We start from the raw sequence: 12,473 nt of genomic DNA on the forward strand, positions 1-12,473 counted from the left end.
TGGCCTCAACGCGAGCGCCCTCTCCGCACCTCTGCCGCCATTACCTCACCCCGGAGGCACGCCCTGTTCTCCTCCTCTGCTCATCGTCGATTTTGGCATTCTAAGGAGGAGGCATGCGACAGGGCCTGCGACCCAGCGCTCGGCATTAACGGAAGAGCAGTGACAGACCTTATATCCATTGGATCCGTGGTATATGTAATCATCTACATATGTGTAGCTTAAGTCAAATGAGTAGCAACATAATTCGCATCAGATACCACACTCTGAGCAATACATGCTTGAAAATCAATAATATTTCACAACTAGTTAACATCCTGCTATTAGTTGTCGGTAATAAAAATCTTATTTGGAGAGTATATATGCTTCTTAAGACTGCACTATTTTTTTCCAAACTCTAAATCGTCTAAACTGACACTTTCGTATCTCTCGATCTCAGCTCACACAGTTTATTTGAATACTGAGTAGGTATATGCAAATCATACTGTAATACCCCTGATTTTAAGAGTTATTAATTAATTTATAATTTTGTAAGTAAGTCTTAATGCTTTGTTTAGATAAAATTTGCAAAGAAAATTAGGATTTTGGTGCTGATTCAATGCTTGATAAAAATAATTTATAAATAGAGTTGATTACAGACTAACCTAAATTTTGGGTGCCATGTCCATTAGTACTAATGCATGGTTTATCGATGGAGCTAGCTAGAGCATAGTACTGATGAAATAGTAGCAGTTTGCTTAGTATATATACGTTGTTCTTACGAGTGAGAAGAATAGAATTGGAGTTTGGTGTCGGGCTCTTATTGGCATGGTTTATGCGTGGCATTCAATCATAAGCTTGTCAACGTGGCTTCAAACCATAGGAAGCTAGGATCTGTTGGCAGAGATGGTCAGCAACGTTTCCTAGGTGGACACATGCATGTTTAATTAGTGAGAGGAGAGTTAGCTTGTACGGGTCTTGCCGACATGCGCTTCAGATATTTTAGCTAGTGAACCGACGTAGTCTTCGTATAATTGGATGCTCCTACCTCTGCCTCAACGGACGACATCAAAACGAGAGAGTGAGAGAGCTAGCGTTAGAATGAGAGAAAGAGAGTGAGTGTGAGACTACGGAGAGTGAGAGAGGCCCCGCTAGGTAGCTAGATGCAGGCGTTAGATTGAAATGTAGAAAGGGAGGTGCTGCCGATTGTGGAGGAGCTGAGTAGAAGGAGACGCTGCTCAAATATAGAGTAGAGCCGACGCGTAGAGTTTGGAGGACATCCAATATTTATACTGCTAGCGGATTATGTTTGCTAGTTTCTATTAGAAGATACATCGATCTAGATTTCTGTGCCAAGGCCAATACCTTTTATCTGAGGCAAGCTGTTTATACCCTTTGATGTATTTTCGTAGAATACTACGTACATATTGCTGTTAAATGCATACGTAGTTGGTAGATGGTGTCAGAAAACTCGGTGCTACAAAGGTTAACATATTGTACCGATCACAGTTCAGGTATGGAACTGTCTGAGTTCTTCGATAGAAATGGCCCTTGTTTAGGAACTTGTCGATGATGAATTTGTAGAAATAACCAACATAAGTAGATCAAGGTGTCCATGTCTTAGCGGGCTAAAGAGATCTACTCCTCGAGCGCCTGTGTGGTGCTAATTGAGGCTATAGATGTCGCAGTACCCAGTGTAAAAGTATGAATTTCACCCTTGTGACTCCTGGGTTGGAAAGCTTACTTTCATGTGTGGCGCCAGCCATGATTTTAATTTGCCTAATTACTTAAACCGCTTGTTTTTTGGGAAAGAAAGTATATTTTACATTTTATATGATTGTGTATAATCGGTTTGCTGACTATGACTTGTCGTACTCACCTAGCTTCCTTATTTTTTTGATGCATCAGTCATTAGCTTAAACATGTGCGGAAGATCTCGTCGTCAGAAGATTAGGCTGGACCAGTGGGTGGAAAGTGGCTTAGAAAATCTAGTTATAATAATTGTGTAATTGTAAATAAATTTGTATTTTAACGTATGATACACTATGCTGGTTCAAGCCTGCATTTTTAGCTTTGCGCGTGTATAAACTTCTTGGTCTATAAGCGCGCGGAGGTTGTCTCGTCCAGACCCGGTCCATGGGTGTGACACAAACGGTCAGCAAATACCGTAAAAACTAACATTTCCTTTGTTATGGTGAAAGAAGTCTAGAACTTCATCAAATGATTTATCCTTTCAAATTTATTCTCAACCAACATTCCTAGTAATTTATACTATCAGGTTGTCACAATTCGACGAATCCTCAAGGGAGCTAAATAATGAAAGTGCCATAGACATCTCATGCATAACAGTTAGGAAATATAAAACAGAGGTAAACTTCTTTATACAAATTAGAAATTAAGAATAGAGACAAAAGTTTTCTGTTCAAAAAGAAGCAAATTAGTTCAAGTCTTTGCGTTCATCCAATTGGATATGAAAATACTTTTGTAAATGTGTTTCTGTTCTTAAAAATACTTATCATAGTATAGTCTGCATTTTACACTTTTACAAAACCATCGATAAAATAAAAGCTGCCAATGGTTAAAACAAGAAAGCTATGAGAAAGTGCCTGAAACCCCGAGAGCAGATTTGGTGCACCTAAGCAACACATTTCTCCTGGTTTTTAAAATATTTAAATATTATATTTATGTGTTTCAAAAAAATTAAAAATACATTACATGAATATATACATGTCCTGAATACGTGTGAGAAATTTTGGAAGAAATTATTTTGCATTTTGAGTTGCACGAAAAAAAAAACAAATTTGTGGATGTATGTATAGGTTTGAAAACTCCCATTTTTAGTCAGAAACAATTGGTCATGCTGAACTATTTGGATGTTTTTCCTTTTTTAAAAGTTTAAATATAATATATTTATGTATATGCATATTTAATTTTAGATTTTTTAGTCTTAGCAAATATGTTTTAAAATTCTTTTTAAAAATCGAGAGCACTGGTGCTCATGTGTCCCCAAGACACTTTCCGTGAAACCCCCGGCTTTCATGCTGATTAGGATGTGTTTCAGAACTCGAATCATTTACAAGAAAAACATATTTATACATCAGAAAAAGTCATAAAGGATACGAAATTGCCATGAATCAGCATATAAACACATTTGAAACATGTCTTCTTTGTCTAGAGCATGGCCCATAGAACCACAAGAAAAAATAGCAGTAAGCTTTCCGAACATCAGAGATATACCTCTGAAATGATGAACCATTGCGAATATTGCATACCCAATTGCCTCCGTTTGATAGCTCACTTGCAAGAACCAGCGCATCTGAAATAGGAACTAAATAATAAAAATAAAACTAAGCATTGACTGCACAATGAGAACATGAAAACATAGCACTTGCCTTTAGACCTCTCCACACACACATCATCATAGTCATTGTACCGTGGCCACAGCCCTGGCGTATAGCTGTACATATGCAAGCAGAAAGAGGATTAGAGTGAAGAAGAGTAAAAAAAGATCCTTAATTATGAGCAAAGATAAAAGGCCAAACAAAGCTGCTATTTTACCTCTTCCACCACGGGAAGTGGAAGCCTTGAGCTTGTTCTGATCGACAATTTCGTAGTCAAGATTCAAGTCAGTGCACCTTCGGAAGGTCTAGTGACAATGTGTGTAGCTCTAACACAAAAACAGAGAAAAAACATACTCCCTCCGTCTATTAATAGACGTCTAAGATTTATCTAAATTTGGATCTATCTTGCCGCTAAATAGCATTTAGATACATTTAGATTTAAACAAATCTTAGACGTTTATTTATAGACATTGGTAGTACTATATACAGTGGGTGTTCAGCTGGCGGAGTAAACAAAATCATCGTCAAAGCTTTTATTCGTCCGTGAGAGAGCAAAGTCTTCAGGTTTTTTGCACTTGACAGGACAATAATCAGTGACTAATATTATTGTTGGTGGTCAAAGTTAGACTTTCTCCAACAGCTAAGTTTAAAGTTCTTATTTTTTTTTATATTTAGGCTGGGCAAATGAGATTCCACATAACCTCAAACGGTCAAACCCCATTATGTACAAACATGTGTCCTACTCCCTTTGAGCTTGAACAACATGGAAGAAAAAGCTTTTAACCTAGCGTAGATAACAATGTGATGAACTTCTTCACAACCAACTAATCCTTGATCTTTCCTCCTGAACTGATTTGTATCGATTTGATGCATTGAAAAATTACTAAGATAGGGAAATAAAAAGTTCTATTGATAGAGTCCAGTGTTGGGACGTTGGGTGAAACCACTACAGTCCAACCTAGTAATTACCATATCTTAAGACCACATAGGTAGCACTCCAGTGCAGAGCTCCTAGACGAATCGAAACATTGTGTCCTCCCACTGAAATTGCTGTCTGGAGACTGCCGAATCTACTCTAAAATCTTCTTATCTCTTGCCATAGAAGGTGTTAGGGAAATAGGGAGCTCACCAATTTAGATGGGCATGGAGGCCTGCGCCTGCCGAATCTAGCACGGCGGCATGGAGCTGGCCGTCACCCCCTTCTAGAAGACTCGTTCAATTACCAATTCAAATTCAGCATAATAATGGATTTCCGAAATATATCCAGCTAAGCTCATGATACTGCAATAAGGAAGAAAGTAGGTAGATTCAGAGCTGCTATGCGTATGAAAAGAGGACAAACATTACTACTGAGCACGGAGCCTTGTCAACAGGAGTATACAAAGTAAAGCTCCGCATTCATTCAATCGATCTGCATGACAAAAAGAAAGTTCCAAACAGACGGAAATCATGAATTCGAGCTCGTAAAACTAGAGTTGGTTAGGCCTCCGGAATCGTAGAGCTAAACAACTATCAACGACTGAAACGCATAAGGAGCACAGCAAGAGGACCATCGCTTGCATATATACAGTCACAAAGCTGAACAGAATACTGATAAGGTGTACTGTGTACATGTCGTCCTGGATGGCTCACACTGATTATGACAGAAAAAAGTGGAATCCATTTTGATGATCCCACCAGATCACTCTCCCCACAACCTAGCAAATCAGAGGGACAGGATCAGCAGAGGAACAGGGCATAGGGGGATTATCTGGCCGCGCGCTGCCGGTTGGTCTCGCCGTCCGCCGCCGGGAGTGAGAAGGCGAAGGTGGGGTGAGGAGGCTGGAGGCAGTCAGTGAAAGGGAGCGGGTTATCTGATATGAAATCGATCAAGAGGTAACTGAAGGGAAATTAGAGCGTCTCTATCGCACCCCACGTATTGCCCCAATTCGGGTAATAACCGTTTGTATGAGATTTTGGGCAGAAAAATAGACAACCTAACTTCGTATATTCGCCAAAACCATATTTTTTTTGCAGGGTCGGTAAACATAGCCTCCCAACCCGCACAAGAACGGATTCCAGAGCAGAACCGAGGACGATCCTTATCCCGTGTGAGGTGTTGGTGCGAAGGTCATTTCTGCCACTCGCGAACATTTCACCTCGCACCCTTCCCAGTTTCCCCGCCGCTTTCGCGTGTCGTTGTAGATCACAGTCGCGTTCTTGCTCCCCGCCCGATTCTAGCCGCTAGAAAATTAAATGCGCCCACCGCCCTGCCATGCCAGTCTCGCACTCGTGGGAGGCCGTTCGCCGCCCAATTGGCCGGATCCCGCTCGCGGTCGGAGCCGCCATTGATTCCAGATGGAGCTCGAGCGCGCAGGCGTGGTAGGCTTTCTACCCCATCGCTCGTGTACGTGGAGCTCCACGTGCCTCCACGAATTCAAGATATGGTTCTAAACCGGTGTCATGATAGTCTCATGAGTTGAGCTATGGTCGACTATGGTTTAGAGCATGCAATCAAATGAAGAGTTCTCTATGTACCTTAAGATGTTATGATAGAGCACGAGGAGATACAAGTTTGACCAAGACTAAGAGTAAAGCATAAAGATTGTACCACTTTGGATTATATGATCTTGTGGTTGGATAAACCTTATCAATTATGCTTTGTGACTAACCCATCATATATGTGTGCTTGTGTTGTCTATGTGGGTTAGATATCTCAATGATGATAATGGAATTATGAAGATGTCTTTCAAGGAAATATTTTCCATAGTGGTGTATGAGAGAGCAATCATGGGTCTTCACAAAGCAACAATGATCAAGTAAGGCATTTCGACTTGAATGGAACTTGAAGAGTGGTCATCAATATCAAGCTGAGCGCGCGAGGCAAAGGTATGACATTGCTACGTTTTTCTTTTACCGGTCCCAACGTGGTTGTTGGGAGACCAGATTATATGATAAATAGCCGCACTATCAAGAGGGGCTTTCGGTTTGGTAACTTGATCACATCGTCTTAGGGAGCTCAATCCATTGCATATGTTGCATCCCTATTCTTGTTGCTTCTTGGTGTTTCTCTGTGTGAAGTTCTTGAGATTGTCGCTAGCTTTTCAATAAGCCCAAAGTTAACCGAGAACGGAATTCGTATGCATCGTCTATTGCATTTTCGAGGTTGGAGGTTTTATCGGTTCTTCGTTCTAGAAGGTTTCACTTCCCCCAATTTTTACATTTAATGTCTTGCTCCTTCCTGGATTTTATATTCTCCATTATGTATATTTTGTTATTAGCTTTTCAAAAAGCCAAAATTTGCTAAAATTGAAGTCCAGACATAAAAGTTGCCACTATTTTTGTAAGCATTGTTTTCTATCAGTGGTACGGTCGGCAGCATAGGGCCTGGCGCCGGTTTGGTCTTCACCGGGATGCTGCCATGCCTGGTGCCAGCTCCCATGCCGGTGACCGTCGGAAGGGGTATCCAAGTGCTGTTCCGGCAGGCAGCCCGATATGCCGGCCCTAACGTCGGTTCGCTGGTTTGTCCAGCGTACAACCCGGCATGCCGGCCCTCGTGCCGGAAAAAAAGTTCAATGTATAGCCCATCACTGCTTACTTTCTGCCGGTCTTCCTCCGAGGAAACCACCCAAACGGCTAGTTTTCTCCCTTGGACTATAAATAGCCTTTCTTCCTCCTTTAGGAGATAAGGTCAACCATTACACTTGCTCTCTCTCTCTCTCTCTCTATGCTACTCCATTGTTGAACCTCAAAAGCTTGCTTCCTCTCCATCTATGTCATGATTCTTGCATATTTTTGAGGGATTTGAAAGAGGAGATATAGATCTACAACTCTAAGTGAGGGCAACCCTTGGGATCTAGATGTTGGATTCATTTGTTGATTTCTTTATTTGTTTTTCTCTCTAGTTTCTCCATAGAATTAGTTGCTTTGGTGGGATTTGAGTGTAAAGGATTTGAACACCCTTGGTGTTCTTGCTTTTGCATACTTGCTCTGAGCTCTCCATTATGATTAATTCTAGTAAGAGACCATGAGCTTGTTACTCTTCGATGGATTACCACCTAGTTGGCTTGATAGTTGGTGCTCCGGTAATCTCTTCGTGGAAGATTGTGAAGAGGCACATGCTTCTCCTCCGTGGAGGTTGTGAAGTGGTTGTGAAGTTTTCCATCTCTGGAGTGGAGGAAAAGCTAATCAGAAGGAAAGATCTTTGCCCTTCGTGGTATTAGCTTGGAGAGGAAGGTGAGCCTTCGTGGCGTTCGGGAGACCTTCGTGGTAGCCCGCATCTCCGACATCACGTACCTCACTTCGTGTGGGGGAACACGGGAATACATCTTTATCTCCGCGTGCCTCGGTTATCTCTATATTCGAGTTTTTTACTTTCCTTGTGATAATCATCGTGCTTGAAGTACTGTTATCTTGCTGTCAGGTGTGTTCATATATCTTGTGTCTATCTTGTTTAGCTTTAGTTGTTGTTGTTGCACTTAGTTGAGTCTAGGATATTTAGATTTTGTACTTGTAAAATAAATTTTAGTTTAATCCCGTATTTTTACAAGCCAAATCCGTAACACTGTGTTTAGATGTTGAAAAACTGGCCCGGAATTGGTTATCTGGAATTTGTAGCCCACTTTGACACGTTTGGACTGGTCATGGAATTAAACCGTGGAAACACAAAAACTTTCCAAGCGCACCCTCCCACAAGTGCCACACAGCCTCTTCCAATTCCTAAGTTGCACGCTCGGAAGACGTGAAAAATCTCCCGCAAGCCCCGTACCGCTTCGTATCTTCCGAACACAGAACGCCTCACAAACTTTGTCGCTCGATACCAAGAAAAGGCAGCAGAGTCGGCCGCCGCCCCTGACCCTGCAGCCACCCGCCGCCACCGGCGAGGGCGGTAAGACCTCGTCTCCTGGCCTCCTCTCTCCATTCCCCACCTCCTCTCTCCCTTCCCGATTTCCTTGGTGGTTGCGGCCACTAACCCTAGATCCATGGCAGGGCCTGGGAATGATTGACGATGGCGGGGGATGCAAATAGCAGGAGGGTATCGGCGGCCACTCCCCTAGCCATCCCAAACCAACCTCTCGATGTCCTCTTTTCCCATTTTCTCTTTCTAGCTTTCCTCCATGAATCTATGTTTTGTTGACCTTTTTTGATCCGAACACATCATTAAAGTGCATATACGCTGAATAATTATCCATGTTGCAATTGTCCTTGGTACTTATATATTTTGTGACATGCGTGTTGTTCTTGTGTCTTATTTATATTATGTTAATGTTATAATGTGTGAAAAATAATATGTAAACATTGTACTATATACAAGTTTATATTGTCTAAACTGAAGAAAACATCCAATTCTATGGTTTGTACATCCAAACAGGAATTGGAATTGGTCACTAGCCTCTGATTCCAACAGGAAATTTCAAACGCACCCAAACAATAAAATTGGAATTGAAAGCCATTTCCTTTCCATCCTGGATTTGGAATTCCTTTTTCAATTCAATTCCAGGCCAGTTTTCCAACATTCAAACACAGTGTAATAGTTTTTAAAATGCTCATCCCTTTAGGCGACTTCTCGTCCTTTCAATTACTGATCTTGTCAGACCTAAACAATATGGTTTCATCAAGAGTAGAACAATTCAGGATTGTCTATCTTGGGATTTTGAATATTTGTTCCTTTGTCACAAATCAAAGAGGAAGATCGGTAGGATGGACATAGATTTTGAAAAAGCATTTGATAGGGTTGACTGCTCTGCCATTTTTCTTATGCTTAGACTATATGGATTTGGTGATAAGTGAATTCAATGGACTGAGGATATCCTTTCTTCAGCCACATCATCAATTATATTAAATGGAGTGCCCGAAAAATTCATCTTATGTGTGAGAGGTGTTAGACAAGGTGACGCCTTGTCACCCATATTATTGGTCTTTGCAGCAGAGCTTCTTCAAGTGGTAATTAATGAGGCATGCCAAAATGGTATGATCAGTCTTCCATTGGAACATTCCTTTGGTCCGAAATTCTCAATATTACTGTATGCCGATGAAAATTTGTTGATTACTGGCACAACTTCAAAATTTGAAATTACATGGATATTTTTCTACCTCCACTGGCCTCCGAGTTAATTACGAAAAACCTCTTTGGAGCCTGTCAACACACTCCAGTTGATGTGGTCAATACGATTGCTCATGATTTTGGATGTCAAATTGAGAGTTCGTAATTCAACTATCTTGGCCTACCTCTGGGCACTACTAGTAAGCTTATAATTGAGGATTTCCTACCAACTATTAAAGTTACTGATATGAGGCTACCTGGAATAGACTCGCTTCTTAGGTATGGATCAAGAGTGGTAGTAATTAAGTATATTGTCTCTTGTATCTCCATTTTTTCTATGCGTGCACTTAAAATTCCTCTCGCCATTTTGGACCATGTTGAAAAGTGTGAGATAGTTTTTCTTTGTATGGCAATGAGGTTGATAAGTTTGGAAAATGTTTGATTAAATGATAAAAAGCTTCCCTACCTAAAAAGACAGGTGACCTTGGAGTTGTGGACCAAAGGATGAAGAATATCCACAAATTCCAATAAGAAAGATTTTCCTTGGGTGCAGCTAGTGTGTAATGCTAACTACAGTGATGGAATTATTCATGCCAAGACAAACAAGATGATCTTTTTCGTGGAGAGATCGCTCATCTCTGATTGAGGAATTCAAAGAAATAGCTACTCTCAAGGTTGTATATGGTTCTACGGGCAGCTTATGGATGAAAACTGGAATGATGATGACGATCCATTACATGCATCTTCGCCAACAATTTTTCTCTTTTGGCAAGAACAAAGAGATATCACTAATGCATGCCTTGGATGGTAGCAGGAAAAGTACTCATGATCTATTTCATCTACCTCGATCTACTATTGCGACTGAACAGTGCGATGAGTTATATATGGTTCTGAATTTTCATGATAGTATTGTTTTAGAAAAATGGCCCTTTTCATGGGGTAATAATTTCTCAACTAAGAAAGTATATCGGCTGATGATTAAGTCTCCAGCGACGCTTGATCCATTCCAATGGATTTGAAAATCATGTACATTGTCCATTGTTCAAAAAATCGGCCCAGATGCCGATTTATGGTCTGATTTATCGTGAATCGGGTAGTAGCCGATAATATTTCGGTGTATCAGCTGATTTATTGCCGGGACCGATATCTTGGCTGATTTTCAGTTTGATAGCCCATATTTCGCATGATTTTCAGCCCGATGGACGATAATTCAGTCGATTTTTAGTAATATTTCGCTCAACGGTCTTCTTGTAGAACAGTGCATTAGCTCAAAATTTCAATTTTTGTTGATTCAAATGTAAGGAATCAAGGTAATACTTATGTTCAATACTTGGATATTATTTTTTACATAGAATATTATAGATAATTTAGTGCCAAAGTTTAGGATAAAAAAATAGGTTGATAAATGGTCGACCGATGAAATCGATTAATCGTCCGATATGCGATTAATCTCCATTTTGAGGCCGATCGATAAGTTAACGATTAACGATTTCTTGAACATTGACATCGTCCAAGAAAAAATTCTTTTATTGGCTTATAGTACACGGTCGTGTGGACATTAAGAAGTTCATGAAAAGAAAGAACTTCTTTGTTGAGAATGATAAATGTGTGCTTTTCGACTTGAATGTTTTGGAAGATGTAATGCATCTCTTTTTTGAATGCGAATTCAGCAGAAACTTCTGGTGGAAATTAATTGAAACATGAAAGGAATGTGGATTTACGCATGATTGACATGATTGTTGATGGCAAAGAGAGGAGTACACTTAACTATTTCAATAATTCAGTCATTGTGGGAGCATATGGAGTATTTGGAACCACATTTTTTTTCGAGCAGTAAGACAAAGATCTTATGGTAGTTTCAGGATGTTCAAGGAATATTATTGTTCGATTATTCATAGAGCTAAACTAAGTCTTAATAATGGCATGCAGGACTAGCTTGATCTTTTATGAACATTTTTGGTAAATAAAGACTTCTCTTTGTAATTTCTATGAACTTTGTAAATATTTATATAACGAAAATTGGCGCGGGATTTTCCCTACTATTTATGCTAAAAAAAACTTGAGAGATAATTTGGAATCTCAAATAATTATTATTTTTATAAAGAAAATATATTATTACCAAGCAGATATCTAATATTTAATACGTATACAAGATGCTCCCACATCTCCTCTTCATCAGGTGGAGCTTAAAGAGCCTCTTACAAGGTAGGCTTTCAATGTTTTACCTCAAGAAGAACATGATACTCCACTTAGCCGAGCAAAAAAAATTCTCATAATTATTGACTTCTCCAACAAACTTATGGATCTAATGTAGAGCAAACGATTTTAGAATTCCTTGAGGTACATAGAAGGAGAACATGTACACCAACAATCCACCAAGTAGTGATTTATTTAGGACTATTCTGCCTCTAGTGAGTAGATGACCTCAATTTCTTTATGATTTGGAAATTGGATATTTTTGGAAATGAACCTTTATTCTAAGATATTGAGATGCCAAGGAGCCCAGCTCACAAGTAAACGAATTGGTGCACCGATTTTTCCCCAAAAGCAGGATCAGACCCTGGCGTCTGCATCGAAAAGATGCATGTGACTATCTTTATTATTTATTCAACAAAGAGCTAACTAAGAGCATAGATTAAAAAAATCTGAAGCGACCGCACACACCTACAAACCCAACAATAGGTGAAGATCGTTCCAGCGGGTCCTTATGCCCGACAAACACGAAATCATCCCACCGACTAGGAACCGAAGACATCACCGAGACACTCTCATGGAGAAACGGGAGCACTCATCCAGTCAAGTATACCCTTATAAAACACATCATGCACACTCTACAGAAGCCGTCACCTTCTTCCAACCGGTGAGCAATTTTCAAGGCAAAGATCCGCATAATGTCGATGCCGCCATGACGCCAAACAATTCCCCCACCCCGTGTGAGTCCATCATGACACATCCGTCACCGATATTCCACTGCACTATGCTACCGAGGCTCGCCGTTATCGACGTGGTAGATGCACACTTCACCTCTTGCCTCCTCCATTCAGAAGCTTCTCCAAAAAAAAAATCCCCAAGAGGGAGAGCAACACCAAGAGGACCGCCATCGTCTGATCTGAGCTAACCGTATGTGGTGTTTC

The sequence above is a fragment of the Lolium rigidum genome, chromosome 2 (assembly GCF_022539505.1).
Source record: "Lolium rigidum isolate FL_2022 chromosome 2, APGP_CSIRO_Lrig_0.1, whole genome shotgun sequence".
Lineage (NCBI taxonomy): Eukaryota > Viridiplantae > Streptophyta > Magnoliopsida > Poales > Poaceae > Lolium > Lolium rigidum.